Source organism: Macrotis lagotis, chromosome 1 (genome assembly GCF_037893015.1).
Source record: "Macrotis lagotis isolate mMagLag1 chromosome 1, bilby.v1.9.chrom.fasta, whole genome shotgun sequence".
Taxonomy (NCBI): domain Eukaryota; kingdom Metazoa; phylum Chordata; class Mammalia; order Peramelemorphia; family Peramelidae; genus Macrotis; species Macrotis lagotis.
Genome location: NC_133658.1, coordinates 909209215 through 909225982, shown reverse-complemented (window position 1 = coordinate 909225982; position 16768 = coordinate 909209215). Strand labels below are relative to the sequence as shown.

The 16768-nt window shown below is 40.0% G+C and overlaps 1 non-coding gene across 1 annotated transcript; it reads right to left on the bottom strand.

Moving 5' to 3' along the window:
• Window positions 1-443: 443 nt before the first annotated feature.
• LOC141510648 (U6 spliceosomal RNA) lies at window positions 444-550 on the bottom strand. The gene has a single exon (XR_012475080.1). It is a non-coding gene; the product is annotated as a U6 spliceosomal RNA (small nuclear RNA).
• Window positions 551-16768: the final 16218 nt, after the last annotated feature.

Here is a 16768-nt window from a genome sequence, read left to right as displayed (position 1 = left end):
GAAATCACAAGAAAAATAAAGCAAAAAAGTCTTCTTCAATACCCATCAGCCCTGCCATGGGGGAACAGTATTCTTTATCATAAATACTTCAGAGGTCTCTTGGTCACAGCTGATCATCCTCCAACATTGCTCTAACTATGCATATAGTCCATTTCCCATTGCATTTGCTCATGTAAGTGCTTTCCTGATGGTATTTTTTCATCATTTCTTATAGCATTTCATCTCAACACATAAGACTATTTAGTCAACCATTCCCTAGTGATGAGCATCCTCTCAATTCCCAGATCCTTACCGCCAGAAAACAGCTGCTATAAACATCCTTATACATGTAGATTCTTTTACTTCCTGTTTTTCATCTCTGGCAATGCTGGGTCACAGGGTAGACAGGGCTTTATAGTTCTTTTGACATTGTTCCAAATTGCTCCACAGAATTGTTGAATCCTAAAAATGTAGAACATTTCATGAATCTGTCTGTCATATTCTTCTCTGTATTTTTCCAACCTTCTCTGTATCATTCCAATTTCAGTATATTTGCTGTCAAAATGAGCAATTAGAAAACACTTGTTATGATTAAGTTTCTCTTAGCTCTTTCTTTCTCATTGGGGAGTCCTCCTGAAGTTCCTCTTCAGTGTTTACAACTTGCTGCTTCGCATGGAGATCAGTGCCTTTGGACAGTGTGGAGGCTTCCTGTCTTTGGAGTGGCAGGTTTTCTACCCATATTAGAGAAGATGGAAGCAATTACTAGATACAGGATTCTAGGAAAAACTTAACTTTGATTTCCCTAAAAAAAAATTTTAATGAAACAATAGGATCTGAAATACCAAATCTCCAAACCACTTGAAATTATTTAGAAAATCTAAGAACAACAAATATAACAGGTTTTCTTTTTTCATTTGGGTAGGGTAAAGAAAAGAGGACCCAGAAAGAGATAGGGGGTCTGCTGACTGCAGGGAGAAGAAGGCAGAACTGTTCCTGACTAATTTGCCTTCTGGTTTTTCTGCCAGGCAGACCTCTAGAATTGATAGGATTCTTCTCTAGAGATGTCAGAAGTAGGGCAGCTAGGTGACACAGTGGATAGAACATCTGCCCTGGAGTCAGAAGGACCCAAGTTCAAATCCAGTCTCAGACACTTAATATTCACCTAGCTATGCGACCTTGGGTAAGTCGCTTAACCTCATTGCCTTGAAAGAACATAAAAAGACAAGAGGAAATGATAGTATTAAGCTAGCTAACTGAAAACTGAGTATTAAGAAAAATTAAGATGATGGTACAGTCACACCTAGCTACCCACACCTAGATTAAGGCAAGACTCTTGGCCCAGATGAAACACATCTTTTCATTCTGGTAGAATGGGTAAATGTGTGGTTACTGAGCCCCTGTCAGACCCTGGAGAATAGGAAAAATGCTGCAGGCCTGAACAAGAATAAACGCCCTCATGTTCAAGGTTAAAGAATAGACCAGACTCTAGGCAAGATTTGAATTCCTGAGATAATTTTGATCAGATTCTTTTTAATGACTAGTTTAACCTGGAGTAAAGAAAATAGTGATGCCAAAGAGTCAGGCTCTCCTCTCAAAGGTCTTTCTCAGGGGAACCGAGATGCTTTTCCCTCAGTTTTGGTGACGTTATTGATAAAGGACTGCAACCTACTGTTGTAGGAAAGATAGCTGTTGAATAAAAAATATTATCATCATGCAGACACAGAGCTGGCTTGATGACTACATCAACATCACGCTGATTAAAGATTTAACGTTCACCTAGAAAGAAGCATTCTGTTGGAGAGCACAAGGGATGCGTGCTGGGCCCTATGCAATCAGTGACTTGGGCCGGTTAGGTTGCACAGTGGATAGAGCACTGGCCTTGGAATCAGGAGCATGGGAGTTCAAATCTGGCCTCAGACTCTTGGCTCTTACTAGCTATGTGACCTTGGACAAGTCACTTCACCCTGATCACCTTGCACCCAGGGCTATCTCCAGTAATCCTGATTCATATCTGGCCACTGGACTGCGATGACTGGAGGAAAAAGTGAGGCTGGTGACAGCACAGCACCCTTTCACTCAAATCCAATTTACATTCTAGTGATGGCATCACCTCCCCTGATGCCATGGTCCTCTTCGAAAATGAAAAACAAATATTACTATGACTTGGGAAAAGTCATAGAAGACAAGTTCCTCAAATCTTTAGGTGACACAAAACCAAGACAGATAACTTACTTATCCCTGAGCAATAAGAGCCAGCAACCAAAATGGCTTTCATGAGCTTGAATATTAGGTTGAATCTAATGAGATAATATTTAGTAGAAAGAAACCCATTTGGAGTTTTCTTGGCAAAGATACTGGAAAGGGTTGCTATTTACCTCTCCAGCTCATTTGACAGAAGAATAAAGAGCAGCAAACAGAGTAAAGTGTCTTATCTAGCGTCTCAAAGATGGCTAGTGTCTGAGACTTGATTTGAACTGAAGCAGAGGAGTCTTCCTGACTCCAGGTCCAACACTCTATTCTTTGAACTACCTAACTATTCCAAAAATTTGATGGATTTTATCAAAAACTTTTCCAGCATTTTGTTAATATAAATGTATGACTTTCATTATTTATATTATTAATGTGGCTTGGTATTGCATTATATTCTGTAGGCTGAAGCAACTCTACATTCTTAGTGTCAAAGCAGCCTGGTCATAGCGTAAAATCTTTTAATACATTGTTAATATATTTGCTAATATTTTGTTTTAATGTTTTGGATCAGTGTTCATTAGGGATAATTTTTTATTGGCTGTCTATTTATATGGCTGTCTATTTCCCTGGTTCAGTTATCATCATCATATTTGTATCATTCAAAGAAATTTAAAGAGTTCTTGCTTTTCCTATTTTTAAAATCAGCTGTTTTATATATAAATATATAATATCTATAAAATATATATCACTGCTATATATAACATATATAAATATATATAGCTTTAATATAAATAAGATATATAGAAATTATATAATATATATAAAATCAGCTGTTTTTATATATGTCTATAATATTGAAATTCATTTTTTCTTTTGAGTTCCAAATTTTCTCCCCCCCCAGACAGCAAGTAATCTGATATATGCTATACATATTATGCCCAAGGTTTGAGGAGGAATTTTAGCTATTATATTCCATGTCATCTGAATAATCACTTTGCTAAAGAACTAAGTCTACAGATTGAATAGAAAGAACACACCAGTGGGAGTTTCTGAACTGTCAGGAAGATGTCCAGTCAAAGGCTTCCTCCCAGATCACTGAGAGCACTAGTAGGTGCCCATCCTGGATATCAAAGTTAATTAGTGATATTGTGAATTTGAGGAATTAACCTAGAAGGTGATTTACACCTATATGTGTTCATTTTGTCATACCTGATTCGATGGAAGATCATTGAGAAAAGAATCTCTTTCTTGTTTGTCTCTTTACTCTGGCACCAGTCACATTTCCTAGGATTCAGGATGTGATTTTAAACAAATGTATTGTTTGTTGACTGGCTGACTGAATGATGTCTGGAAAAACAATCATCAAAAAGTTGAGTTCACCACCTTGGAAAGGAATTGTTTCTGCTCTCACTGGATATATGGTGGGGAAAGATTTGGGAAGGCATTCCTAATAAGTCACACAGTTTCAATGTCTGGGTCCCTCCAACGTAGGTGTAAGTATTTGAAACTGAAGTGATGTACTAAAGGGCTATTAATTGCCCTCTCAATTCTCCAATTGTATGTTCTAAGGATTCTCCCACATCTGGCATAATTCTATTCTAAGGGATATCCCAACATTCAGATTGTATGTCCTAAGGTCCCTCCTCACTCTGACACTAGGGATTCTCAGGGACCTCCCAGATATAAATTCTATACTCTAAGGTCCCTCTCATCTTTCACAGAGTACAAAATGCAAAGGTAGAAATCCACAGATACGCTATCTCCATTTCAAAGGAATGGTCATTGTCAGGTAACAACTCTTCTTGAGTGAATCAACCAGAATAGGTGTGACCAAGGACCAAACATTTCTTTAAACAATTCCAAGACATTTCAACTAAGGGAGATAAGAAGTGTCTTCTAATAGGCTCACACCTGATAGGGCCTATAAATCTAGTATGAACTCCATAAACTAGTTCAGAAAAAAACTGACTTAAATCAAGACATCACACTTTTTCCATTCCACAAAGTCCTCTGCTGACAGGCAAGTAACTAAACAGCAGCAGTAAATACACTGGGAGCTAAAGTCACAACCTTGTACAAAGGAGGCCCAGGCCATAGTGTCCTTTCCCAGTGAAAGCAGCAGTGAGATTCGGCAGTCCCCTGGGTGACTGAGCAGCCCTTTCAAGGAATCGAATGGCTTCCTCCTGATGTTAGGAAAGGGCTAGAAAAGGTGCCCTAAAAAATGGTCTGCTTACCCAACCCTGGACTAATTACAATGGCAGGCGTGGATCCCACAGTGTGGTAGAGACACAAAAAATTTACAAAAACAACTTCTTCAAAGATTTCACTCACTATTGGTGCATGGAATGTGGGCATACTCACAGACACCATAAGAGCTAATAGACTTGAAAGTCTAACAACTCTTGTTGAAAGGGAGTTTAACAGATATCATATCCAAATAGCAGCCCTGAGTGAAACAAGGCTGGCAAATAAGGGCCAACTGACTGAAATTGGAGCAGGATGCACATTTTTCTAGAGTGGCTGAAGAGAAGGAGAGCACCATAAAGGTAGGGTAGGTTTTGCAATCAAAACTATTCTAGGGATGGCTAGGTGGCAAAGTGGATAGAGCACTGGCCCTGGACTCAGGAGTATCTGAGTTTAAATCTGGCCTTAGACACTTAATAATTACCTAGCTATGTGGCCTTTCAGCCACTTAACCCCATTGCCTTGCCAAAAAAAAAAACAATTCTAGTCAATATTCTTGAATGCCTACCAAATGGAGTGAATGACAGACTCAGGACAATGAGATTGTCACTTGCAAGAAAACTCCATGTCACCCTCATCAGTGCCTATACTCCCACCATAATGAACACTGATAAAGTTAAGACCTGGAGACCCTTATCATCAATGTACCAAAAGAGGACAAGCTCATAATACTGGGTGACTTTGAATGCTAGAGTAGGCTCAGATGACCAGACGTGGCAGGGAGTCTTTGAAGGAATGGAGTTGAAAATAGTAACAGCAATGGTCACTTTCTGTTGAAGACTTGTGTATCTCAAGACCTCATTACAAACACTGTCTTCCATTGATCTGAAAGCAATACAACTTCTTGGATGCACCCTTGTAGCAAACATTGGCATCTATGAGACTACGTGCTTATAAGGAGAAGAGATAGACAAGATGTGCGAGTGACAAAGGCAATGTGTGGTGCAGAGTGCTGAACTGATCATAGCCTCATCCTCTCTGAGCTAAATATTCACATTCAACTGAAGCAGCAGCCCCAAGGCAAAATGAATACTAGAAGAATTAAAGCAATTAGAGTGAAAGTTAGAGTGGGAACAGTTGGTAGGGAATACTGAGCTAACACATAATTGGCAACAGTGGAACAGAACAAGAGTGGGCAGCTTTCAGAGATCTGGTGTACAGTGTTGCATTTGCTCATCTGGGTGAGAACACTTGCAAACATCAAGACTGGTTTGATAAAAATGGTGAGGAAATACAGAAGCTACTAAATGAAAACTGAGACCTCTACAGGGTTTGTCAGCATAATTCATCCATTTCTAAGAAGGCAGCATTTAATTCCATCAAAAGTAAAGTACAAGTGAAGTTTATAGAGAGATGCAGATTTCTTGGCTCATTAAGAAAGAAGGTGAAATTCAGTTTTATGCAGACAGTAAGAAACCAAAATGTTTTTAGGATGCCCTGAAGGCTATATAAGGGTCAAAGACCTTTGGTGCATCCCAACTATTCAGTGCTGATGGATTCACATTAATTACTGATAGAGATATGATCCTAGAGAGATGGTCTGAACACTTCCATGGTGTTCTTAACAGACCATCATCAGTCAATGAAGAAGCCATTGACTGTTTATCTCAAGTTGAAATCAATCTGTCCCTAGCAGAAGTTCCAACTGAAGAAGAGGTTTTGAATGTCATTAGCTCCTTTCAAAGTGGCAACGCACCTGGTGCTGATTCTCTTCCAGCTGAGATCTACAGGTCCATTGCTCATCCAAAAACTGACTGAAATTTTCCAGGTTATATAGGATGAATTCAAGGATGCCTCCATCATCTATCATTATAAAGGTAAAGGGAATAGATTATCCTGTGACAATCACAGGGGTATTTCTGTTTTAGTCGTGGATGGTAAGATTCTTGCCAGAGTGCTTTTCAATTGATTCTTCACCTGGAAGATGGTCACCTCCCTGAGAGCCAATGAGGCTTCAGAAAGGGTCAAGGAACAGTTATATGGTGTTTGATGCCTGACAACTCCAGGAAAATACAGGAACAGAACAGAGGTTTGTATACATTTGTGGCTCTGACCAAGACCTTTGGTACTTTCAGTCATCAGGGTTTATGGAAAATTATATCAAAATTTGGTTGCCAGAGTTCATCAGTAGTGTACGTCAGTTCCATGATGCCATGCTTGCCCTGATTCTGGATAATGGAAGATGCTCTAGAGTTTTCCCAGTCACCAATGGAGTGAAATAAGGATGTGTCCTTGCTCCCATGTTTTTAGCATGATGTTTTCAGCTCCATTATCAAACAACTTCTTAGTAGATGAACATGACCTCTGGGTCAGCTACTGCACTGATGGCAAATTCTTCAACTTTAAAAGGCTACAAGCCAAAACCAAAGTGGAGGGAGTATTGGTGCAGGATCTTCTGTTTGCATATGACTGGGCATTCATTGCAGCCCCTGAAACTTAGATGCAACAAGGAATGGATTGATTCTCTGTGACTTGTGTTAATTGTGGTCTAACAATTAACACCAAGAAAGCACAGGTGTTCTATTAGACTGTACCACACTATCCATATATGGAACCATCTGTTACAGTAAATGGAGAAGTTTTGAGTTCCTGTGGACCAGTTTACTTACCTTGGCAGTGTCCTTTCCAGGGAGGTACACATAGACAATGAGGTTGGCATATGCATTACTAGAGCTAGTTCCATTTTTGGGAGACTGAAAAAAAATGGGAGAGAAGAGGTATTAGACTGACTACCAAATTGAAGGTCCACAGAGCCTCATTGCTGTATGCCTGTGAAACCTGCATAATCTATCAGCACCATTTCAAGAAACTGAATTGCTTCCATTCAAATTTTCTTAGGAAGGTTCTGAAGAGCACCTGGCAGGAGAAGATGCCAGATACCGAAGTCCTTTCTTGAGCTAAATTGCCTAACATTCCAACATTACTACAGAGGGGGCATCTACTATGGGCTGGACACATTTTTAGAAGGCCAGATGTACACTTGCCACAAAGACTGTTTTCTGGAGAACTCACACAGGGCAAGTGCTCACAAGGAGGTCAGAAGAAGCGCTACCAGGACACCCTAAAGGTCTCTCTTAAGAATGTTACAATTGATTGTGCGGCATGGGAGACACTGGCACAGGACCAACCAGCATGGTGTACTCTCGTCAATGAGGGGGCTGTACTCCATGAAGAAGGCAGATTTGAAGCAGCTCAAATGAAACGTGACATACATAAGTTTAGAGTGCCCACCCCAGGTATTCACATGGACTATTTATCCAATTTGTCCAAGCTCATATTGATCTGATCAATCAGTTGGACACACTGAAATTTGTCTCAAACATAGTGATGACATCTTGGTCTTCTTCAGCTGCAAAGGACTAGAACCAACTGAGTATGAACATATGCATGTGTGTGTGTGTTTATGTGCATGTATGTATAGATCAAGACAATTGTAGTTTTCAGGGAAGAAGGTGGGGAGGGGGAAAGCACAGTAAACATTGTAGAGCAGAGAATAGAAGCAAATCTACAAAAATGCAAAGAAAAAGTGGACATTTTGGAACACAATGTTTGGCATTTATTATGCAGACTTTCTTGAAATGGAATTTTTGCTTTATATTATGAATCTTCTCTTCTGTTTTGCTGGGTATATGACAATATTTCTTTTTCTTATTTTATATGTGTTTTAAAAATCAAAAACAAAAACAAAAAAAATTTTTGAAACAAACAGAAAAGTCCCTGCTGGGGCTAGGGGAGATGGGACACACAGAACCTCTGTAAATAAATGTAGCATAATGCAACATGATGGAGCAAATAAATAAACCCACAAAGTGCTCTGGGAAAAGGTTATGAGGGAGAGACGTCATTTAGACCCTGCTTTCAGTAGTGGCTTGCTTGTGGTAAGAGGCAGAGACCTGTTTCGAGCATTGCAGATAGCGAAGTTTCTGAAATACAAAGCAGGGAAGGAATGGGGAACAACTCAACCACTAAATGGACATGGCAGGGCAGGATCAGGTTCTAGCCACCCACATAGTGTGACTGAACATTATCTTTGGTCCAATGACTGTGCAGGTATTCAGTCATGGATGTGCACTGAGGGCAAAAAAGAAGCCACAGACTATTCATTCTTTTTTTCAAAAGCCTTTTCCAGGCTCATCTTTGTCCATATAGATAAAGTGACCATAGGTCAATCACTGGTCCTCTCTAGGCCTCAGTTTCTTGAATTATGAGGTAAGTGGTTGAACTAAATGACTTTCAAAGTCTCATTCAGATCTAAATCAATGAACCTACCAAGGGAGCAGAGCATCTCCCTATGAACAGCTGCTGAGACTGGGACAGACATAGCTGAGGCACCACAGGCACCAGACTTCCAGATGTGGTACCCCAAGACCCCAGCAGGTGATTGCCATAGCTGATACCCCTGTTTCCCTTCCTCCCCCTCCTTTTCTCTCTGCAGCTATAGCTGCTGCCCATCATCCTTCCCTGAAATTCTGCTTATCTTTTCTGCTGGGGAAACTGAAGGTCAAAGAAGAGAAGTGATTCAGCTAAGGTAACACAGTCAGTGGATGACAGGCATGTTACCCAACTCCCCCATCCCCACCAGGTCTTCCATTCTCCATTCTCTGACATGGTGGGTAGACAAGGTGGGGAGAGGAGCTGAGCGTCTATGGTCAGTTCAGGTACCTTGGTTCTCCTCACTTTGTCCATAATCAATTCCTTCTTCTGTGATGAAAACATAGTTCCACCCTTAGAAAGGGAACTCACTAGGCAGGCAGAAACAAGGGAGCAATGGTAGGTGGTTCCCATTTCAGACTTGAAAGGGAGAAGTCTGAGGCTGAGGGTAATGGAGTCCTAGATCCCAGAGTCAAATAGGGATTAGATGGCAGACATACCTGCTATAATAGAGATAGGTGAGACCATAGGTGATGAGGAAGCCAGTTCCCATGAGGGCCCCTCGGATCAACATAAGTACCAGAGGCCAAGAGCTTTTCTGCTCACCCGAAAGATGGGAAAGGAAACATAAATTAAGGGAAGAATGCAAGGCACCTGAATTCTTGGCTCTGCTCTCAGGTCTTGATCAATCCCAAAACACAGATCTTCTATCTTCAAATTTCCTGACCCCCTATTCCTTCCACACATGGATATCACATCCCTAGTATCTCCAATGGAGCTATGCTGCCTGACAACATTCACCTGTTATCCTGAGTTGGACCATTCTCTCTGTGCTTATTCCAGCCCCAGAAAAGGTCACTCAACAGGTAAGATTAGAACCATGGCACTGGGAACTTGGAATGAGGAGCACCTCAGAGAAATAGAGTGTTTCTTTGCTGAATATCAGAGAAGAGTGGATAGAGTGGATAGCCACTATCCAAGAGAAAATAGAGGGTATCCCACACACACTGATGGGGGGGGGGGAGGACTAAGCAAATCACTTCCAGTGGCTGTCCAGGCTCCAAGGTCTCTGGAATGTAGATTTTTCTGGCTTCTGGATCAAAGCTGGGGGAAAGAAAATGAACCAGACCTCAGAAAGGGGGCCACAACCTTAACTAATAAGCTTAAGACCATCCATTTTATATCTCCAGATTCCCATGGCAATGAGATGTCCATTCTGAGCCTGGAACTCTGACCCTCCTACACCACTCAAGGACTTGAGCCACTCATTGAGACCTGGGAAACCCTTTTTTAGCAAAGCAAAACTGACAATATGGTCTCCTCCATGATTACTTTCATTCTGTTCTCTAAAACCTAGATATCTATTCCTCTTCCAATATCCTTGCCTCCATCTCTGATAATATCTGTCTCTCTATTTCTGAATAGCCAATTATTACCAATTCCTGCCTCACTTACCTCAAACTCATGCCCTGTTTCTCCAAACAGAGTTACCCATTTATGCTCTTTATACTCTCCCCTGGACACTGGCACTGATTGGAGTAATATTTGTTCCTCTGGTCTACTTTCCCCTTGAAACATGAAGCATGGGGGATCTTGCATTCCACTGATTTTTTTGGAAGTTCCCTCTATCACATGACCTAGATTTTTTTCCCCTGTTACTAAGGTCCTTTACCTTTCACATTCAAATTAACCATGATTTAGGTCTATCAACGACCTTTTATCTCCTCTCTCTATCTAGAAGAAGTGTCGCCCACTGTCCCTTTTCTGAATATCCATGATACTGAAGGATCAGTTGTTCTTCATAAGGTCTCCAACAAGATGGAATCACCTTCTAGTCTCCTCCTCCCACTGCTGTTTGGGATCATTTGTTGCCACAGCTTTTTCCCGTGGAAATTTTGCCTCCACTCTTGAACCAGGAGCCAAGAGTCTTGAGTTGTGGATCCAAGTCAAGGGGTGTGGGTTGTAAAGGGTAAGAGGAAGAAAAGGGCATCCATATGCACAGTCCCTCTTTTATTGACACTGACGCCAGGGCCTCCAGCTCATACCCTGGGAACTGGCACGGGGACCCTGTGGACAGAAAGAGACTTGGACAATACTAATCATGCAAGCTCAAATAGGAGAGCCACAGTTTTTAAAGTAGGAAGAGATCAGAACCCAGAATTTCAGACCTTAGAACATGGAAAGAAGCATGTGAGAGTCAGAAGTGAGCATAGGACAGAAATTGCTCTAAAAAGAAGCTAACTCAAATCATCAATCTTTAAAGCATGTAAGGATTTGAAACATTTTCTACTTTGATTTTCTTATTTGCCAATGAGGAAATTGAGGCTCAGAGAGTTTACTGTCTTCATGACCAGAGGAGGAGGCAAAAGTACAAGGCCTTCTGGGTCCAAGACCTGTTGTTCTCTTTAGTGACCCACATGCCCAAGATTCTTGGAGGATTACCTTGACCATACCTTTGCCCTACTTACCTCCCAAGATCTGGAATATCAGTAGAGGTAGCATCTCTGATCCAAGAGAGAGTTTTGATCTGGCTGGAAATGCTTCATCACTCTCCAGAGTCCATAACTCCCCATAGCCAATCAACAACCAAGATTAAGGGGAAGCTGTGAGGAGCAAATGCAGACTTCCTCACAGCTCTGGAGAATGACACAAAAAAAGTGAGTTTTTAGTTTAGAACTCTGAACAGAAATATTCAAAGCCTTCTAGTCTTCATCCCCAGGCTACTTGTACCCATATCTCCTTATAGAGTCTGATTTTTTTTTTCAAATAACCCAAGCAATATTTAAACTATCCACTATAAGTCAAGGACAAGGGGTAGTTAGGTTGCACAATGGATAGTGCAGTAGCCTTGGAGTCAGGAGTACCTGAGTTCAAATCTGGCCTCAGACACTTACTACTTATTTAGCTGTGTGACCTTGGGCAAGTCACTTAACCTCATTGCCTTGCAAAAATCAAATAATGTCGAGAACAAATCTCATCAAGCTCCAGGTCTATATCTTTTAGAAGAAAGGAAAAGTGGAAACTCTGGAAAGGAAAAGTGGAAACTCTGCCTAGAGACAGAAAGAGAGAATTAAATGACTTGAGCAGAAAGGACTGACCACAGACCATAGACCACTAAAAGATAGCCCAGAGATACAGCTTATGGCCAAAACAACCTCAAGTCATTCTCAGAAGAGAGTCCCTCCATCTGGTGTCACTCTGTCTTTATGCTGCCTGCCATGGACCTCTCACCAAGACCTATATTTTAGATGGTGAAAACTTGGAGGGAACTTACAAAACATTCAGGGTAAGGAGGGATCTCAGAGCTTGGAGTGTCACCCTCTTTTGTCTTTTGAAAATCCAGAATTTGTTCTTCTCCAGTCCCCTGACATCTTCTTCATTATTGTTCAATAATGCCAATTCTTTCAGTCTCCTGGGATGTGATTGGTTTGGGTCTGATTACATGATGTCATTGAAAGCATATAGATTCTGTATCATTGTCTGCCTCCTCATTTCCCTTTGGTTTTCACTCCCTATTAACAATTAAGAGAGTTTATGATATCTTTCTTAGTCTAAGGATCTTTTACTTTGGGGGCTGGACATGTGACTCCATCATTCTTGGATCACCTTAGCCAGGAGAATTTATAATTCATGAAATTCTATTTGGCTTTCATCTGAAGTCTTTGAAAACCAGCCTTTTAAGATCTAGGACTTTTGTCAAAACTACTCAATTTTCCTTTCATAAATTCCAAGATAGCAAAGTCCTATCCTCCAAAGGCTCATTCATTTGTTTCAGTTACCATTTCCTTTTCATTAGTAAAAATCAAGACAAGAATAAGATTTCACTTTTTAACTTCCTGTTGGAAGTTAAAGTCATTATTAAGATTAACTAAAAATTTTACTACTGGCTAGATTGAGGCAAAGAGCAGATAACTATTTTAAACTCCCTATCATTAAATCATGTTGGTCATCTTTTTTCCCCAAAAGAATTTTTTCCATTCTTCTATATGGGCAATATGCAACATTGTCATTTTTCCTAATCCCTTTTATCTTTTCCCAAATTCTTTTCATGATATTTCTTCCCTATGATACCAGATAACAGAACTAACTCAGAGGAAACATTTGCCTCCTTGATTTCTTTATACTAATTGTCCAACCTTTTTGGATTTATTTATAAATATATGTTTCCAGAAGTCATTGTGGATGACACAGCTCTCTAATCTCCATCTGTGGGGTCCCTAATGATAAAAGTCATAATAAATCCTTTAAGCAATAAAAACCATGAATAATGTGGATTTCCTAGCAAAAGTCTCTAGCAGTAAAAAAAATCATGAATAATATGAGTTTCATAATGTTTCTATATGTGAAAGTCATAGTAATAATAAGTTGAATCCCTATCAATGAAAGCCATGAATAATATGAATCAAGATTGATGTTAAGGGGCTGGCTAGGTGGTGCAGTGGAGGGGCGGCTAGGTGGCGCAGTGGATAAAGCACCGGCCCTGGAGTCAGGAGTACCTGGGTTCAAATCTGGTCTCAGACACTTGATAATTACCTGTCTGTGTGGCCTTGGGCAAGCCACTTGACCCCATTGCCTTGCAAAAAATAAAAAAAAAAAGATTGATGTCAAGTCAAAAGAAAATACATTGATTGAAACACCATAGTGATCAATGCAAGATGTCACCTGCCTGAGGCTCCAGTCCAAATACCACTGATAACTGATACCTGAGCCCAGTGATGAGCAAAGTAAACCCCAAACTATCAGTCAATCCACACTAATTCCTATTTATAGGAGTTATAACTCCTCCTACTTTTGTCTGATTTCTAAAATTACCATGGGAGTTGTCAGAGGTCTTCTGTGGGAAATCCAATATGTTGTCCATCTGCCACTCTAGACTGCCTAGATGTGAGTATCCTACTTTGATTATTTATTTATATAATCAATCCAGAGTTTCCAGTCTCTTTATTCAGTATAATGTTGGCCCCCTTGTGTAGGAGAGCTTTGAATATCCCACTAACAGAGTATTTTAAGACAAGACACCATCTCTCACTTCAATGGGTTGGAAATAATGGAAAGACACCTATCTATTTTAGTATCTAGTTTAGTATATTTTAGGACTCAGAGCTATGAGCTGTAGATGATAACATCACTTACACAATCACAGGAAGTTAGATAGAGGTCTTCCTCCCTTGTTTTGCCTTGTTTTTGGTGACAAAGCCCAATGTGACATAGGTGACTCTGCTAAATAGAAAATTACCAGTTTATCTTTGTAACTCCAGACCATTCAAGTGACCATATTATGACTATCTTATAACCACCTAGCCAAGGAAGACATTTCTATCTTGCTCAATCAATGACCCTGCTGACATATCATTTTGCTAATTCTAGTTTATTCTAGCCTATGGATCATATGTCAAATAATGAAATTATTCTGTATCTAGATGCCAACCCCTAAAAAAGTAGGACTCGGGAAGGAGAGGGCATCTCAGATTATGAGGAAGATCTGAGGTCCACCTCATTAGAGAAGACCAATAAAGTACCACTGACTCAGAGCTCTGCATCAGTTTCTTTTGCTGTGGACAGGACAATTTTAATTGCCACATTATTGGCACCCCAAATGGGACAGTAATGTGTAGATCTCAACCTCTTTTGACTAGTTCTTACAGGGTACCCCAAAAGGAAGTGTACTCCAGGTTGAATTTTTGCCAAAGACTCCCCCATGGACAGCAATGATGGGAGGATGGAATCTCCTTGCTACCTGCACCCAAATTCTCTGACCCTGAGATAAGTATCCTCAAGATTCATTAGTTTGCCTTGATTTACCCTAACTTCATTTTCTTTAAGAAGGGTCTCTGGTTGGACTAAAAGGGACATTTCAATTTGTGATTAATCCTTCTGAATTATAAACTCTGAAACATTCAAATTCTTTTTTTTAAAAATTATATGGCCATGATTTTAACTAATTAACCATAAGCTAGTTTTCCTCCATTTTGCTTACTTTCATTTTGTTAAGACAAGGTAGATTCAACCTTATTTTCATCCTGCTTGAAACTTTTTATTGTCAGGATTAAAATAGTTTTTTTGTTGTTTTTAAATTCTTTCTAAAAATTAAATCATTTTTGTTATCAGTATAGAAATTTTTCAAATTGGCTAAGAGGGGAATTTCTGGTGACTCATATTAGGCAAGGAATCCATGTAGAGGACTCTGTAACTGGCCCTGGATGGCCTGGGTTTGGGGGAGTGATTTCCCATTAAAGTATTCTGACACCATCTCAAGAGAGCAACAATTTGAACTAGAATCCAAAACCTTATGGGAGGGATTTGCTGTCTTAGCAATAAGCTGTCAAGCATATGACTACCCTAGAAATACTATGACACCTCTTTTAACTGAAAAAAAGGCTTAATTTGGTTTTACAGAGATAAGGAAAGAAAACATATACTTGCCAAGGATTATTAGTCACTGATAATCAGAGATAAATTTCAGGAAGTTTTGAAAGAAAGTAGGTATTTGTGGAATATTCATTTATAAAGAATCATTAGACCCTAGGTAACCAGCCTTGGAGCCTAGAGGTTAAACCTAGAAATTTAAGAATTGTAAGGGGCAGCTAGGTGGTGTAGTGGATGAAGCACCGGCCTTGGAGTCAGGAGTACCTGGGTTCAAATCTGGCCTCAGACACTTAATAATTACCTAGCTGTGTGGCCTTGGGCAAGTCAACCCCTTTTGCCTTGCAAAAACCTTAAAAAAAAAAAAAAGACTAAATCATATGACTCTTCAGAATAGAAACTATTTTCCAAACCCTGAAAAATACAGGAAATAGTTTATTTTACATAAGAAGGGGCAAGGGGGGAAGGGCAATGCTGCTCGCAGCCAAGCCTATGATTGGAGGATCAGGGGCACCGTGATTCCAGTTGCAGAGAGTTGGGACTCTTGGTGGAGCCCTAAAACCCTTTAATAGGAGGGAAAAGACGCAACTAGATGATGCAGTGGAGAGAGCACTGCCTTGGAGTCAGGAGGAGGGGAATCTGGCCTCAGGCTCTTGACACTGCCTAGCTGGGTGACCTTGGGCAAGTCACTGAACCCTGATTGCCTTCATCTAGGGTCATTTCCAGTCATCTTGATCCATGTCTGGTCGCTGGACTCAGATGGCTCTGAAAGAGAAAATGAGACTGGTGACTTAGCACAGTCCCCCTCCCTCAAATCCAATTCATGTGCTTGTCATGGCATCACCTCCCTGATGTCATGGTCTTCTTCAAGAATGAAGGCCACATATCATCCATAGGAGAGAAAAATCCTCAGTAGCTGCCTAAGATAGTGTTTATTACAGCTACAGGAAGTCAGTTTTGCACAACTCACTGTGCTACAGTTTCAAAAGTAAAGGTGGCCAGTCTGAAAATCACAAAAAGCCCTAAAATGGTCATAATCATAAATAATCAAGAGTGTTCAGATAAGAAAAGATCAAATTAAAATGAGTGTATGACTTATAAAGTTATAAAATGTTGAAAATTTGAGGGAAAAGCAGAACTTACAAATTATTTAAAAAACAAAATAAATGGACTTAATGTTGAGTAATTTGAAAGAAAATAGAGAAAAAGTTATGCCTGGAGCCCTTCAGAAAAAAATACAATCTCAATCACAAAGTTTTCCAGGAACATAATTCCTGTGGCATACCTGTACCTTAGTTGAACCCTTGCTCATTGCCAAGTGAATTCCTTCTTAAAATAGTTGAATAAATGTGTTCTCAATATAAAAGAAGTGAATTTTGAGGAGATATATGACTTCTCTGAAGTTATCCTGTTTACTATAATCTGTGACACTCTGCTATAGGAAACTGGTTTTGATGAATGAGTTGTTTTGGGGGATCCATTTGCCTATCACCTATAAAAACTATTTGATCATAACCAATCCTAAATTACCTAAAACTCTTAAAAGAGTTTGTGTGAAATGTGCATTTGTAAACATTAAACAAAGAAACCAAAAAAAGGGATTAGTATAAGAATTAAGTAA